At 41.2% G+C, this 15,192-nt stretch overlaps 1 protein-coding gene across 5 annotated transcripts in view; it reads right to left on the bottom strand.

Annotated features, from left to right (window-relative positions):
* Positions 1–15,192, bottom strand: part of CHST8 (carbohydrate sulfotransferase 8) — a 186,020-nt gene that overhangs the window by 128,344 nt on the left and 42,484 nt on the right. The gene's annotated exons all lie outside the window — the stretch shown is intronic.

The raw sequence follows: 15,192 nt of genomic DNA on the forward strand, positions 1-15,192 counted from the left end.
GCTCTAACCATGCAACCATCATGGGCTGCTCTGCCTGTGACCGGGGTGCCACAAACAAATTCAGATGAAGAACAAGGACAGCCATCACACCGTGTGTCTTCTGAATTATGCAACCGTTTGGGAGTCACAGAAAGCAAATTTTATGAACAGAAATCAAAAGATTGTGCTTCTTTGCCAACACAAAAAGAGTTCTGTAAAAAATATGAGTGCTCCTGGGTTAGGGCATAGCCTGTGTCTTACTAATGAGAATATTGAAGAACTGTTACCTGATAGCAGTTTATTCCAGAGCAGACTACCTTGCATTGTCTTCTAAACCATTACATACTGCTTGGTGCTAAAGAAAGGACATTTTAATGGATAGAAGGGCTGCTGATCTGAGCCACCATGGCAATTCCTATGCTCCTAATAACAGAGGCTGCTGTCATTTCAGTGACAACTAGCAGGCAAATCCTATTACAGGAATAAGATTGCCTAATCCTCAACTCTGGTACATGCTATTCACTAAGATAGCTTTTTAATTGTAAGACTTGTGCAGGCTACAATACTTTGTCCAAAAAATACAGAAAATTCAAGAACTGTGTTAGACGACCTCACTCAAAAATGGCAAGTTAGGCACCTGCTATTTCAAAATTATTACTCCAACCCTTTTAATTAGCATAACTACTTCTCTGTGCTGTTCAGAGTGGTAATGGTAGGAGGCCCAGCAAGGTCTGAAGTGTCACTAGCAATTTTCCTCTTTGCTGCATTTTAAACTTGTTTACGAAGGTAGAAAGCAAGAAAAAGATACTTGGAGGGAGCCCACCACGTGTGTTCTCTACTTGGTGTCTGTATCCTTTAAAACGTGTTCACTAGGTGCAGCAAAGAGAGAGAAACACTGCAGGAGCAGCTGGCTGCACACGGGGTGCCCTGGGCCCTGGAACAGCCCATGTCTGCTCCAAGAACCTTCTCCAGGTACTGCAGCTCCATCCGTGAGGAGCAGCGGGGCAGTGCCTCAGCAGTGAGGAGATCCAGGCTCCATTTAACACCAGGCACTGTCTTAGGGCTTCTTGTTCCGTTGGCTCTTGTCCTTCTTTCTAATGGGAGCAGGGCTCACTCCATGAAATAGGAAATCTAGCCACAATAAGGTGAGTTCAGGGCAACCTGTACTCTCTGTTTACTTGGAGAATAGAACAATTCCCATGAAGGAGGATATAGAAGAATCTCTTTCAGTCTTGCACAAGCTGTCTCTGGACGTGTAGTTGCATAATGAACCCTGTGCTTTGCCGCCTCTGCCTCTAACTAGTTCTTCTCTGTGGGACTTTCTACTCTTCAGTATCTCAGGTTTTGCAAAGTATTTAGCACTACTAGAAATCTGCTAACATAGAGTTACCAGTAAGTGAGATCTTTTTCTTGTTTGAGGAAACACCATCTAGCAGTCTACGTACACCTGTAGACCCTGTGAGCAGAACTCAGCCCCAAAGGCTGGGCCACCACTTTTAAGTCAGTGTAATGTTACTAAGGACTCTCCATATCAATGCATTTTAAAATCTGTTCATTATAATTTCTGTTTGACAGAGCTAGATTAAGTACTGTGGCTCTCTGTTCCCATGATATATGTGTTATTCCTGGTCTTTTATTGTACTTAATAGTGCCCTGGATTAACTTAGCTGTGAGTTGGAGGCTCAGACTGCTGAAGGTGTGCTGTCTTGGACTGATGCTCTTTCCAGTTAGCACAACTAAGTATCAGTTACAGCAATGACACAAAGCAATGAACAAGCCTTAAAAAGAATATTGTTATCATTTTTCCCAAAAATCTATTTATTATTTTTAGCAACCTACATTACTCATTTCTCTTATTCTTCCCCAAAACTCAGAATAGACTTACTCAGTAACTCCTTCACTTACAAGTATCAGTATTATGAGTCTTTGTCATGCTTTGTATTTTGTTATCCCAAGACTCTAAATCTGTTCCTTTTCTCTTCCATGTTATCTTTAACATCTGTATAACAAAAGTGCTGCAAAAGCTATTGGAGAAAGATCAGTCTGTCTGACAACATCATTCTTTGCAGCACGGCAGATTTTGAATAGAGGCCACCAGCTCTGCAAGATGAAGTAGCATTCTCTTTAACAAAGGAGGATAAGCATCAGAGGCATCTGGGGAAAACCTCTGATTCAAAGTGCTGTACTTGAATATGAATTTTAACCAGTAATAAGAAAAAAGCAGAGTATCATGTTCAGTAAGCTGAGTTCAACTCTACTGAAGCATAGGGGCTGCAGAAACTGCTAAGTTCTTGGGACACAATCCAAAGTGAGTCAAGAGAAAAGTTACTACTCTCTCCAATGGTCTTTGAATCAGGTTTTCTTAAGCTATTTTTAAGTACATGGACCTCCACCTGCTTTAGGAGCCAACATAATCATTGAGCAAATTAGTTATTTATGTGTATGAGTGGCTAAAGCAAGCCAAGGAAGATCCATGTGCCCGGTGCACCAGAAGGTTGAAAGCAGAGGTGTCACTGAAACCTGCTGAGACTGAGCACTGCTGCTTTAGGGCCTTCCCACTCTAACTTGCCTGTAGCATTTCTGGATACTGTCCCCTTCCAGTCCCACTCACTTCCATAGGGGCTTGCACTGTTGTCTGGGCAGAGGGACAGTGACTGAATGGAAGTACAGCTTAAAGGATTCACCAGCTGTAGCAGAGGCTACGTGCATCACTTCTGCATTATTTTTTGGGAAAGCTGAATTTTAAAACAAACTAACCCTTCTGAAGCTTTGGTTATTTCCCCAGATGTATCTTCCTGTTGTTTCAGATATAGAAAGAAATGTTAGAAGAGATCTGAAATATATATGTTTGCAGGAGGTTAAAATGTGGGTTGCTGTGAGCAGTTGAAGTGTATCTAACATGATCTGTACACAGCACTGCTCACTGCTGGAGCCATGGATGAGCAGCACAGGGAACCAGAGGGAGGGGAAGAGAGGTCTGCACCCTCAGAGACTCATCCTCAAAAGTTCTCTGAATAGTGGCTTCTGAAGAAATCTGGGGCTGGGATTTTTCCCTGTAACCCTGAGCGAGGCTGCAAAAAGGGCTATGGCTGACCATGCTTCTGCACTGGCCCAGTGAGGAAATGCAACTTTCCAGCTTGGTGGTTATTTGTATCTGGTGTAGAGCACTCCTAATATGCTTTACTTCAATCTCCTTTTGGAGAGATTATTTCTGGTTTACAGTTCAAACCAAATGCATAGCTTTAGATGCATTTCTGGTTACTATACCCTTTAAACTGTAGCTTCAACATCCATTAAGTCTGTGACCTACTAAAATTATTTTGTGGATGTACAGACCTCTTTCTATTGAGGTTTGCTAGGTGTAACCTTAATTTTCTTTCCTTTGTTTTGGACCTTTTAGTTACCTTAAAAGCAATCCATGGACTTGAAAATGTAGTGTAGAATGGTTCCCATATATTTTGCATACCCTGACCTGGCCACCCCTCCTTGGAGGTCCAAGCCATGGGGTCTGGCTTCAGCTCCTCCTCATGATGGGAAACTGAAATTATCAGTGAAACAACTCGTGGATTGTCCCATTCTGTCTAAAAAACCTGCTTGGCCACCTGCACCCGGGTTCCCATTTCCCATTTTCCAGGTGCCCCTTAGCTATGACACAGCTGTGGAGAAGATGGACATGCAATCCAAATGCAGCTGTGCATTCAAGGAATCTTAGTTTTGTGAAATTCCTGAGAAAGAATAGTTAAGCTTGCTAAATAAAACAGAGACAGATTCATACAACTAGACTACAGAAACAGTCATTACATGCAAAAGGTCTAATAAATGCTTTGTTTAGGGAGCAAAGTCAGAGCCAGAAAGCAGAATTGCCGTTTCCCAAGGTGAGCCTCTAACACCATGCACCTTTTCATGGAGAAGGAAATGGCAAATATTTTGCTGCTATCAAGACCAGAATCAATGTGGTTGCTTCTGGTTCCTCTAAATGACTACAAGAAGATGATTTGCCTTGCTAATTATAGGTGCTGTTGTAGCAAATAAGGTTTCTCTTGGAATATGAATAATTAGCCCTTCATTTGAATGTTTTAACAGCATCAGTGGTTGGTTGCTAAAAGGACAGAAACACAGACACATTTAATTAATGAATATTAAAATAGAATTTTTGAAATGCTGTCTCAGCAGTTCTTGGTGAAATAGCTTTCATTTTAATCACATGACTATCTGTTAGTGGTGGCGTGGAAGCTGTGATCAAAGTGGCTGAATGCTGTAAAAATGCCTAAAAATCCACACACCTTTCTGAACTTAGGAGCCAGCATTTGACTTGCATGCCCTAATTTGAGGAATCTGAAGTCTAATTAAGATTAAATGGCATAATTTAAATTTGTAATTGCATTACAAATTAATTAATTTGTATATTAGTAAAAATACACAAAGATCAAGGGACACAAGAATGCCTTCACTGTTTAAGGTAGGGACAGGCTGGAAACAACAGGTGTGGATACGGGAGATGAAGGATGGCAGTGTGCTGGGAGGGAGATGGGAGGCAGGTCAGTCCTGCTCCCCAGGCCACCTCACAGGGGATGTTTTAAATTCCGAGTTTCTTTCCCTACGCAAAAATATAAATAACTTAAACACACAGTAAAGCTGGTGCTGCAGAAATTTCTTCCCAAAGGCCCCAGTAAAAGGGGCAGGAGGTGCCAAGCTGGCAGCTGCATGTGCTGAGTGCTGCTGCTGATCTGCTCAGGATCATTTAGGGCAAAAAGGAAAGTCTCCACACTTGGAAGGGACTGTGGGGATGGCACATCCAAGACTGATGTGAAGGGTAAATCAAGTACAATTCAGCCTTTGAAGCTGAAGGGGAAAACCAGGGAAATCCCCTTGTCTGTACTGTAGGTTTCTGACTTCTAGTCTGTGATTTCATGGAGGAAAGAAATTGTGGTTCTGAATTTCTTTTAGGAATGGTGTCCTTGGCTTATTAATTCACTTTATGTGTTGTCCAAATTGGGGGGGGGAAGGGCTGCATTTGTGTGGGGTGGTATTATTTTAGAAAATGTCTTAGTTAATTATTATCTCCTGAAACATCACCTAGGAGATACTCTTTCTCTGACATGCAGCTTGATACTTCATGCAGGAAGAGGTAACTCTTCCATAGTTCATTAAATTATGTTGTGGTGAACTTATCTCCACTGGGTCGCAATTAAGATGTGAAGCCAGTGCCTTTAGAGGAAAAGACAGAGAATAATCAGAATATACTGAATACATAATTTGGTATCTGGAAATAAGCAAGAGGAAAACTACGGTGTGCAAATGTGTAGACATTAAGAATGTATTATGTTTCAAAGATTTGTATATGGAAGTATAATATAATTATATAATTACTGTTCCTTAGAAATATTTAGTGCCTTAAAAATTCCAGGTGTTCTTTCTAAATTTGTTAACTACTGTAAGGTAATTGTAGTAAATACACATTTTCCTTCCTACTTCCTTTGTCTCCATTGTAGCACCCTGGGAACTTCAGTCATACTGATTCTGGACCCATTGCCTATTAACATGCATTATAAAACTGCAGTAAATTTTCTGTTACATTCTCACTTAAATAAACACTTTCATTTTAATAATATTTTTTTATTTTCCTTTTTTAAAAAGTTAAAGTATCTAGCAGGACTAGTCTCTCTGTATGTTTTCCTACAAAAACCTCACAAAGCTCCTTTCATTAGATAATTTCAAATGTGAAGAATAGAAATGGAAGTTGTCTCAGCTGATGTTTCTCAGACCTCCTTGCCCACCATTCTTGTGCTGCACACATCTCTTTTTTTCCTGTTTCTCTTCCACTTACGTAGGAGAGATATGGGAGAGATCATATGCCTTTTGTTCTTAACCCTGTTGTTATAATGGTTTGGTAAGGTCTGTTCATTTTGTTTTTCTCCTACAAAATATAAATCATCCCAAGAAGCTTTCTGCAGGTATTGGTGGAATACACCACTGCACCAGGCAGGGTTATGGCTGGTTTAACATGAAGCACTGAACACCTACATCACCAGTGCAGAGGGGTTAAACAACACCTGACTCAGTACATTCTCGAGCAACTTAATTCCCTTCACTAGTAGTAGAATAAGCAGCTCACAAATGCAGAATAATTTAATTATGTAGTGATTTAAGGATGCCTCCTGTTTACAGGATAATAGCATCTCTTGAACTGAATGAAGGGGAGGGGCAGGTTTCAATTTAACAGCCTAGAGAAAAACAGGTGATTGGTTTCCACTGTCAGTGTTGGCTGTTCACAGTATTCAAGTGAACTCCGTGGCTGAGGTGCTGATACTTGTTTTGAGCATGTGAATGGTATCCCAGCCCTGTTTAAGTTCTCAACACAGTCTTTAGGATGAGTTTTAAACAATTACAGTGAAGTACACTAAAGTCTCAATGAGTACAGAATTGCTTTGGTATGGCATAAAATTCCTGGTCCCTACCTGCAGGTGGGTATATTTACTTTTGTGACTATTTGAATACACACCTTCTCACTTGTTTACAGTGGAGTAGTGAGAGGAGTTTGTTTTCCTCTATGAGGTAAGCGTCACCATGTTTTCCTGAGCAGCTGCACACACAATTAGGAGGGCCCAATTAAAGCTGCATTCCATTCACACAGAGCAGCAGTGATTGCTGTCTGTAATTTCTCCTGTGGTTTGACTTATGGGTATTAAGTTGTGCAGGACTTCATTAACAAATGAAGTCGAGTCAAACAAGTCAAGAAAAAAAATGCAACAAGCTGGAAACTGGTATGTAGGATCTTGGCCCTTGTGCACTACCCACAGCTTGAGAAAAGGAGTCTCCCCTCCCACCCCTCTCAAGCAGCCATTAGGCAAGTGACCATTTTCCTCTGTTTAGGATTGTGCTTTCTGTCCTTCTGGCCACAATAAGGACTTGGGTGTGTCCTCTGCTTCCATATCAGCCACTCTGACTGCAGTGGGTGCAGGCCATCCAGACTCCTGTAAATTCAAGCCTAAAGTAATTCTAAAGCCAGTATACCTTTGTTTGTCCCAAGCATTACCTGGGCCATCATTACAGGAAGCTCAGCACTGCCAAATGGAAGGAGTAAGGTAAATGAATTAGAATACAAAAGGAACAGGGCAGTGGAGCACAGGTGCCTTCTTGAAGGATAAGGAATTTCATTCACACCCTGCCTTTTTTCCCTCCTGACGCTGTTCAGTACCACTTGCTTCATAAAGGGACTTGATGTCCCTGCCTTCCCTCAGGCCTGTGTAACTCTGAGTGTGCACACATCCTCAGTAGCACAGTGGGTTTTGCTTTCAGCATTTAGGGATACCCAAAGTCTGTCAACACAGATTTCTTGGCTGATGTGCCACAAGGAGCAAAACATCAGACATACTGTCCCTGTAAAGAGTTGTGTGAGAAAATGCATGGTTTCCAACCAAACACAGGAACAAAAGACCCAAAAGACTCCACTTCTGTAGATATGGATAGTGATTCTGAAGAAAAGAGGGAAAGAGCATCTATGGATTGCCCTGGTGTGCAGAAGTAGCAGCGCATGAGGGGCCTGGCAGGAGCATTGTGACCCTTAATCACCACACAGATCTTCTGAAGTGGCTGAGAACAAAAAGGGACAAAGATAGGACTTAATTTCACAAGATGGAGAATATTCTGACCCTTGGGCAGCAGAGCCCTTGAGGCATTGGAGCAAAGTTAGCAGCTGAGCCACTCAGCTGATAGGGAAGTGCTTTATTGCACTATTGCTATGAAATAGTGTCTTATAGGAGAGGGCCTGTACAGAATAAGATTAAAATCAGTTTACCACTTTGAGAATATCAAGCGGTGACAGATCTCAAACCAGTCATTTATTTTCAAAAATAGATTGTTTGTTTGGAGAAAATTATAAAGATGTCCCCTAGAAGTTGATCTTGTGTAGGTCCTACACAAGATCAATTATTTTGGTTTTTTGCTATCTTGACTGGTGCTAAAGCAGTAAACTGGCAGTTTTGATGCTGATACACAAAGAAAGCCAAAATAGTGAAGAAAGCCACCTTTAATTTCAAGCTCCACTAGAATCATGAAAGGAAAATTAATGTTTACTAAATGAAAAAGAATGATATTGCTGGAGAGAGGAAGTTTTGGTTAAGCTTTTAAGGGAACATTAAAAACTTCCAGAAATGGAAACATATATTATAAAAGACATTTAAAATGGCATGAACTGCAGAAAATCCAGGAAATATTTTAAACTGACCTAAGCGCCTCAATATGTTATTATGTTTTAAAAATCACACAAACTGAATGATAGCTGACAGATGGAAGAAGGCTTTCTAGTGCCTTTCACATTTTCTATGGAAAACTGAATACAGTCTTATATCTAGAATAAATGTTTTGAGGTGAAAGGAAAGTCTGCTGATTAACTTTTGTATACTGTTGTAATGCTTCTGCAAATTTTCCGGGGAATCTTAGAAGCATCCAGGCTCATTCCCTGGGAATATACTTTCAGAAAGCTGCCATTCTGAGAGTCCTCTGACACAGTGCAGCTGAGTTTTGCCTGTGATATGTTGCCAAATACCACAAATGAATGCAGCTCTGAGATGGCAGGTCACTTTTTATTTTGCCAGACACAACAAAGAAGTGTCAACCTCTGACAGTTTTTAAAACTAAGCTTTAAAGGAAATATCAAACCTTTTCTTTTTTTTTAACCAGCCAGTACCAGCGAAGAAATGCTCACGGAAAGAGAGAGGATAGGGAAATTTGTGGAAGGGAAAGCTGCCCTACAGGAATGAGTCAGCACTCCATCACTCTGGATTTACACTGATAAATACATCTGGGATTAGGTGACATGGTCTTTATGCCATCAGATAAATGGGCAGTGGATCTGGTTCAGTCATCTGATGTGTGTGTGCACCACCGCAGTGGGATTGTAACTGCTGGTGGTAGTGCACTGGATTTGGTTATAAAATCATAGTTAATATGGTTTGGTCTTTTGTCATGGTATCTAGAAGTCCTTAGGTATCTTGAATCCTCTGCAGAGAATTCCCTTTATAACAGGAAATGGAAATACTGAATGGGTGAATTGCCTGATGGAACACAATACAGCACAATCTATGAGCAGTAGGGCAAGACAGGAACAAATCACAGCAGCTTTGGGTCCCAGTTCCACAACCTTAACACGTCAGTGCTGTGAGTCCTGTGAACAACTTGCTGGTGGCTGACACGAAATACTGGTCAAATAAATGCTGGTCTGCCATGCTATAGCATAAGAGCTGTATTTGCTTTATAGGCTTTAGGCTCAAGAATGTTAACAGAAACTAAAAAAGAGAGAACAGGGGGAAAAAAAGAAAGAAAAGGGGAAACGTGGTGCCTTCTCGATACCATGTAATAAATAAATGCTGCATTTTTTATAAGACTGCCACAAATATGGCATAGTCATAAAAGCAGGGAGAAAGTTGTAGGAGAGAACCTCTGTATAGTACTTGTGGTAAAACAGCTTATTCATGATTGCATTCCACACTAGACTACATTTCTTTTGAACAGATTTGCACTGGCAATGTGGTGTAGGGTTTCCTTTGAAACCATCTGGCCAGTGTTTGATCCCTTATAGCAGTAGGCTGATGAAGTCATAGCTAGCGCTTCTTTGCAATGTGAAAAACAACCAGGTTCACATTCACAGTCTAAATCACAACCATTTCAAGCAGCAAAAAAGGGAATATCATAAAACCACATTTCCCTACTAAGAGCCTTGCCTTGGCAGACAAGGAAATAGATATTTCTCTTTTTGTCCCAATAACTGCACACCATTGGGAACCAGTCTGCAGGGAAGTTCTTTGTTTGGGGAAGTTCAGTTTAAGAAGACTCAGAGTATGTGACTGCAGAAGGTTCACCCACTCTTGAGTTGGTGGAACTATCCTCACACACATAACAGATGTTTCTTCTGCCTCTAAAGAGCACCAGCAAGCTGCCTCACCTCTGCTACAGTCACCAGATTCTTTGCTCATCATTTCTGCTGATACTGTCAGTTGAGAAGCAGATTAAATGGCTTCGTAGCTTTTAATGAGTAGTAAGTTGTAAATTGCAGGAAAATCACTTCTGAAATTATATATCAATGCTAGTTCATTTTTAACTGTATTTATAGAAAGTTTCCATTCTGGCAAACAAAGGGTGCATTGTGCACTGGGACAGTGTTATGGAAATGTACAGTGAGCAAGGAGATGTGCACAGGAGTGTAGTTGGTGAGCAACACGGTGTGTGTGCTCTGAACAAGTAACTTTCAGTATAGCTGTAACACTGGTATTTGCTCTAAGGCTGCTGCAATATTTGCTGTGGCTCCCTTGTGCCATCAGGGACAGGAGCATCCATGTGCCAGCCCTTGCCTGCATCTCTCCTTCCTCCCTCTCCTCCCCATCACACCCTTAGTAAAGCAGAAAATAAAGAGGATGATAGAATAAGGTTAGAAACTGGTCAATGAGGTAAGGATGGCAATCACTGCAAAATCTCCGTCAGATGCATTTCAGGCTTGGTTATATTCATATTTGACTTTCAAATTCTGATACAGTCAGAGTGCAAAGCCATTTCCATTCTACTCCCTGTTTTCACCCTCTTGGAGCTTTTACAATATGGATTCTCTGAGATGTATTTTCCACGTTTTTTTCAGCTCCCAGAGGAGCATGTGACCATATATATTCATCTTAAAAGTTTTAACTGAAAACTCTTACTGGTTTGGGAATTTGGTAACCATATGGCAAAAATGCAATAATTTTTTTCCCCCCACAGACTTATGTAGACGATTACTAATACTTTCTTTAGTTTTTATGTGGCAAAATCTGCTATTAAAAAAGTCTATGCCATTTTAGAATTTCCTATCTCTTCTGACTAAAGTCTATAGAGCACACAGTCTCAAGTACACTGTCCAGCTATGGGGACTGTAGTACAGCTATTTACAGTGTCCCTGGCGCGATTTGGAAGCAGTGGTCCTTCCTGGTCCTCAGGACCTCACCTGACCATCTGCCATTCATTACCACAGTCCTGTCTCCAGCCCATGGACTGGCTGCTCTGTGGCTCAGAAGTTTTTCTGGTGTTTGAAATCCACCTGAGATCTGTCAGGATACACTGTGCCCTTTGACTCTTCTCTCAGTGTTGCTGTTGTTTGTCCAAGTTGCTTTCTCTTGTACCACCCAAGTGCAGCTCTCACAGCCCGTGTTCTCAGGGATCTCATGAACTGCTGTGGCCGTGGCCAAGACTGGGAAGGGCTCATTGGCCCTGCTGACTCTCCCACTGCAGACTCTGACACAGAGGGAGCACGCTCCATGCTGAAGAAGCCTCCTGCTACCACAGGCTGGACAGAACCCTTCTCTTTTGTGGTTCCAGGACAAAGACAGCGGTGGAACGGCTAGATATTTTGTTACTGTAAAGTCTTCTTTTCATGTTTAATATCTTGTCACAGACAGGAGATTGATGCATTCAAGAGTCATTACTATTAGGATGGGGATATGTGTATTAAATTTGTCTTGTGCACCACATGCAAATGTGCTTGACTTAGAACAAATCCTTTAGTGTGTCTGTTTAAGAATAATGGTATGATTATTGCAGAAGGCATGTTTTATATCATGAAATCATAGAGTTGTAAAATGGTTTGGGTTGGAAGGGAACCGTGAAGATCATCCAGTTCCAACTCCACTGCCCAGGGCTGGGGACACCTTCCACTAGTTCAGGTTGTTCAAAACCTCATCCAATCTGGCCGTGAACACTTCCAGGGATGGAGCATCCACAGATGCTCTGAGCAACCTGTGCCAGTGCCTCACAGGGAAGAATTTCTTCCTTGCATCTGATCCAAGTCCACCCTCTTTCAGTTTGAAGCCATTCCTTCTTGTCCTGTCACTCCAGGCCCTTGTCCCCAGTCCCTCTCCAGCTCTCCTGGAGCCCCTTTAGGTTTTGGAAGGGGCTCTGAGGTCTCCCTGGAGCCTTCTCTTCTCCAGGTGAGCACCCCCAGCTCTCCCAACCTGGCTCCAGAGGGGCTCCAGCCCTTGGAGCATCTCTGTAGCCTTCTCTGGACTCTCTCCAGCACCTCCATGTCCTTCCTGTGTTGGGGACCCCAGGGCTGGAGGCAGCTCTCCAGGTGGGGTCTCATCTGAGTGGGGCAGAGGGGCAGAATCACCTTCCTTGACCTGCTGCCAACGCTGATGCTGAGCCCGAGACAGGGTTGGTTCTCTGGGCTGCCAGTGCACATGGGCAGGTCATGTTGAGCTTCTCAGCCACCAACACCCCCAATGCTCTCAATCCACTCTCTGCCCAGCCTGTATTTGTGCTCCAATGCAGGTGCAGGAGTTATATATAATTATACAGGGAGAATTACTACAACAATATTGTGTTCATCTATGGGGTATGACTATCACTGATAGCACTTCTCAATCCACACCCCTGTTTTATCCTGAGTTCCTCCTAGTAAGAGCACTCTTCACACCTGCCAAGCAAACAACTGTCCTAAGTGAAGTTACTGTCTCTTTAACGACCATAGGAATATCTACTGAATTTAATACATTGCTTTGGGAAGTCTGTTCTGCCCACCCCAAACGGCTGTCTGTCTTAAATATACCTCTCAGAGTGATGTGTGTTATATAAATAAAATTACACAGACAGCATGTTTGTCAATCAGGAAAAAAGGCCCTACACCCACTATCCCGGGCACATGTGCTTCGTAAGCATTGGTTTCCAACAGATAAATGTAATCAAGGTTTATATGCTCACAGAAGCCAACAGGATGGGATTTTTTCACTTGAAAGATCAGAAGAAAATTGTAACTAATGTTGTGGAAAATTACTTTGATATTGCTTTCTCAGTACAGCATCACAATTAGGTAGCAATGTGAAGCACAGGGAAAGAATAAATGAATAGTAACAAATCAACACAAACAGCTACTGTCAGGAGTACTTTGCTCAGTGAAAGTAATGTAAGCATTACTTAAAGTTTTATGACTGTGGATTTTATACTGGTTTAAGTAGTACATCAAGGTCTCACTGTCATGCTTGCTAGGACTAAAACAATCAAGAACAATTTCCGAAACAGACAGATAAAACTAAAGTACTAAAGTATTTTTATTAATCTTGTTTCATAAGTTGTTCTATCTTAAATTAAAGATGACTGAACATACTAACAATGAAAAATGTCCTTTTGGACAATGCAAAGTCTCCTATGCTGATTTTTGGTGGAAAATGAATGTTACCAACTTCTCTCCAGCCCTGCTGATGAGATTCAAGTGTCTGGCAAATGTGTTTTACTACATAGGAAATACAAAAGCAAAGGCCAATCCAGTAAAGCTTTTCCATGCAGAATCTGTTGTCCTAAGTAGCTTAATGATACATGCATTTGTTCAATTCTCTCGAGAGAGCAATCAGCCAAGCAAATTATAGCAATATCCCATCTCCATTAGAACCAGGCCCCTTTATGGAGAAACACTCTGAGCAGAGAAAGGGAAGGATCCTTCTCAGCATGCCAAAAATGTCGTCGGTGACTGACAGATTTTCACAGGAGACTGTCTAGGAAGGAAATATGCCAACCTCCTTTTTTAAATGAAATGAATGGATATTTTTTCCTGTGTTCTTTAAGCCACCTAATATGTTTTAGTGATAACTGGTATCATTTTCAAAAGCAGTGGATATGAGGAGTTTCTCAGTCCACTGGGAGTTGAAAGCACTTAACACACATGAAAATCAGCCAAACAGAAATAAGAGTAATTGTACTGAGCACCTTTTACTCAAGGGTACAGTCTAGTTTCTATTAACATAAATAGTAACTGAATGTGAGAATTGAGGAATTGATTACAGATCTTTGGCAGTAACAGCATTGTTGGCATGTTTACGTTTTAGGTATGCAGAGCAATCGAGCACATTACAGAGTGAGTTTCCCTGCCAGGGGTAGGAGCTCTGTTCAAACTTGCTTTTATTTAAATATTTTTGGGTGTCCCCTTCTTCAGTTATACTGCCCTCAAAAATCACTTCCCAGTATACTACAACCAGCAGTCGGCATTCAAGAGGTTTATGGCAGAGAACAGGTCAAGAGGAGGAACCAATAATGAAAAAAAAGGAAAAGGAATTGCACTGGTTTTGAGACCACACCAGAAAATCTTCTCTTTCGGGAGCAAAGAATTAACTTTTTAATGTAAAGTTACACATTCTTAGATGCATTAGAGTACTGCCTGCATTTGCTGTTCATACATCTTTTCCCCCATGCCCAAGCTACCAGCCAGTTTCAGTAGAATATGGCCAGTACCTGTTTTTAATCTACAAACTCTTTTGCATCTAAGCATACAAAAAAACCCTGCAAAAGCACAAAAGGAACTAGTTAATTCTCTGCTTTGCACAACACTGAAGGTTCATTACTTCTATGGTTTCAGCTGAGTGGCTGCTTTCAAAATTGGTGTGTGTGCAGTTGGACTAAATAAACAACATATTAAAATACAGATTTTTTAGTGACATGGAAACAAGCACTTAACAAACCTAGACACAGAAATTAGCAATTAATGTAATTATTTAAGAGTTCTCTGTGTTATGGTTCAGCTCCTTTAAAAATGTTAGTAATACTTTTAAATAGACACAGTTGTGTTCGCTGTACAATGAAGATGTCATATGAATAGACTTTTTACAAACATTTGTTTAGTCAAGAGACAATTTCAGTGCATATAAGAGCAAACACAGGGACCAAACCCCAGCACACAGTGGCATTATCCTGAACAAGAGCAGCTGCACTGGCATTTGTCTAGGCTCTAAAGCAGCCTTCATTACAGCCATAGTCAAAGAGAAAAGGACTGTAAGTAAATCAAGAGATCTTGGGTCCTTTCATACTTCTTGTGTGCCTCCCCTTAAAAGGAAACTACTATTTCAGCCCACAATTTTCTTGTTCTCCCATCTCTGCAGCCTTTGTGGCTCTTCACGGTTTCAAGTTAGTAGTGCAGGAAGATGGCATGCATATGAATAATAGTTATGAATGGTTTAATTGAAGTTAAGCAAATTAAATGAGTGCATCCTAAAGTATTTCACGTTTCTGATGTAACTCGTTCATACATCTCTTATTTTGCATCTCATGACACACTGAATACCATATGCAAGCACAGGTTAATTCAGAGGTGTGCATTTCCAGGAACAGAACTTTTGGTGAAATCTCTCATTTTCACATTTATAGTGATATAGTTGGTAGCAAAATTTGGTCTCAACTGCAGCAGAAACTTAACTTCACCCAGCTGGA

Source organism: Corvus kubaryi, unplaced genomic scaffold (genome assembly GCF_017639235.1).
Source record: "Corvus kubaryi isolate FWS band 111438036 unplaced genomic scaffold, C.kubaryi_AGA036_p1.0 37300, whole genome shotgun sequence".
Lineage (NCBI taxonomy): Eukaryota > Metazoa > Chordata > Aves > Passeriformes > Corvidae > Corvus > Corvus kubaryi.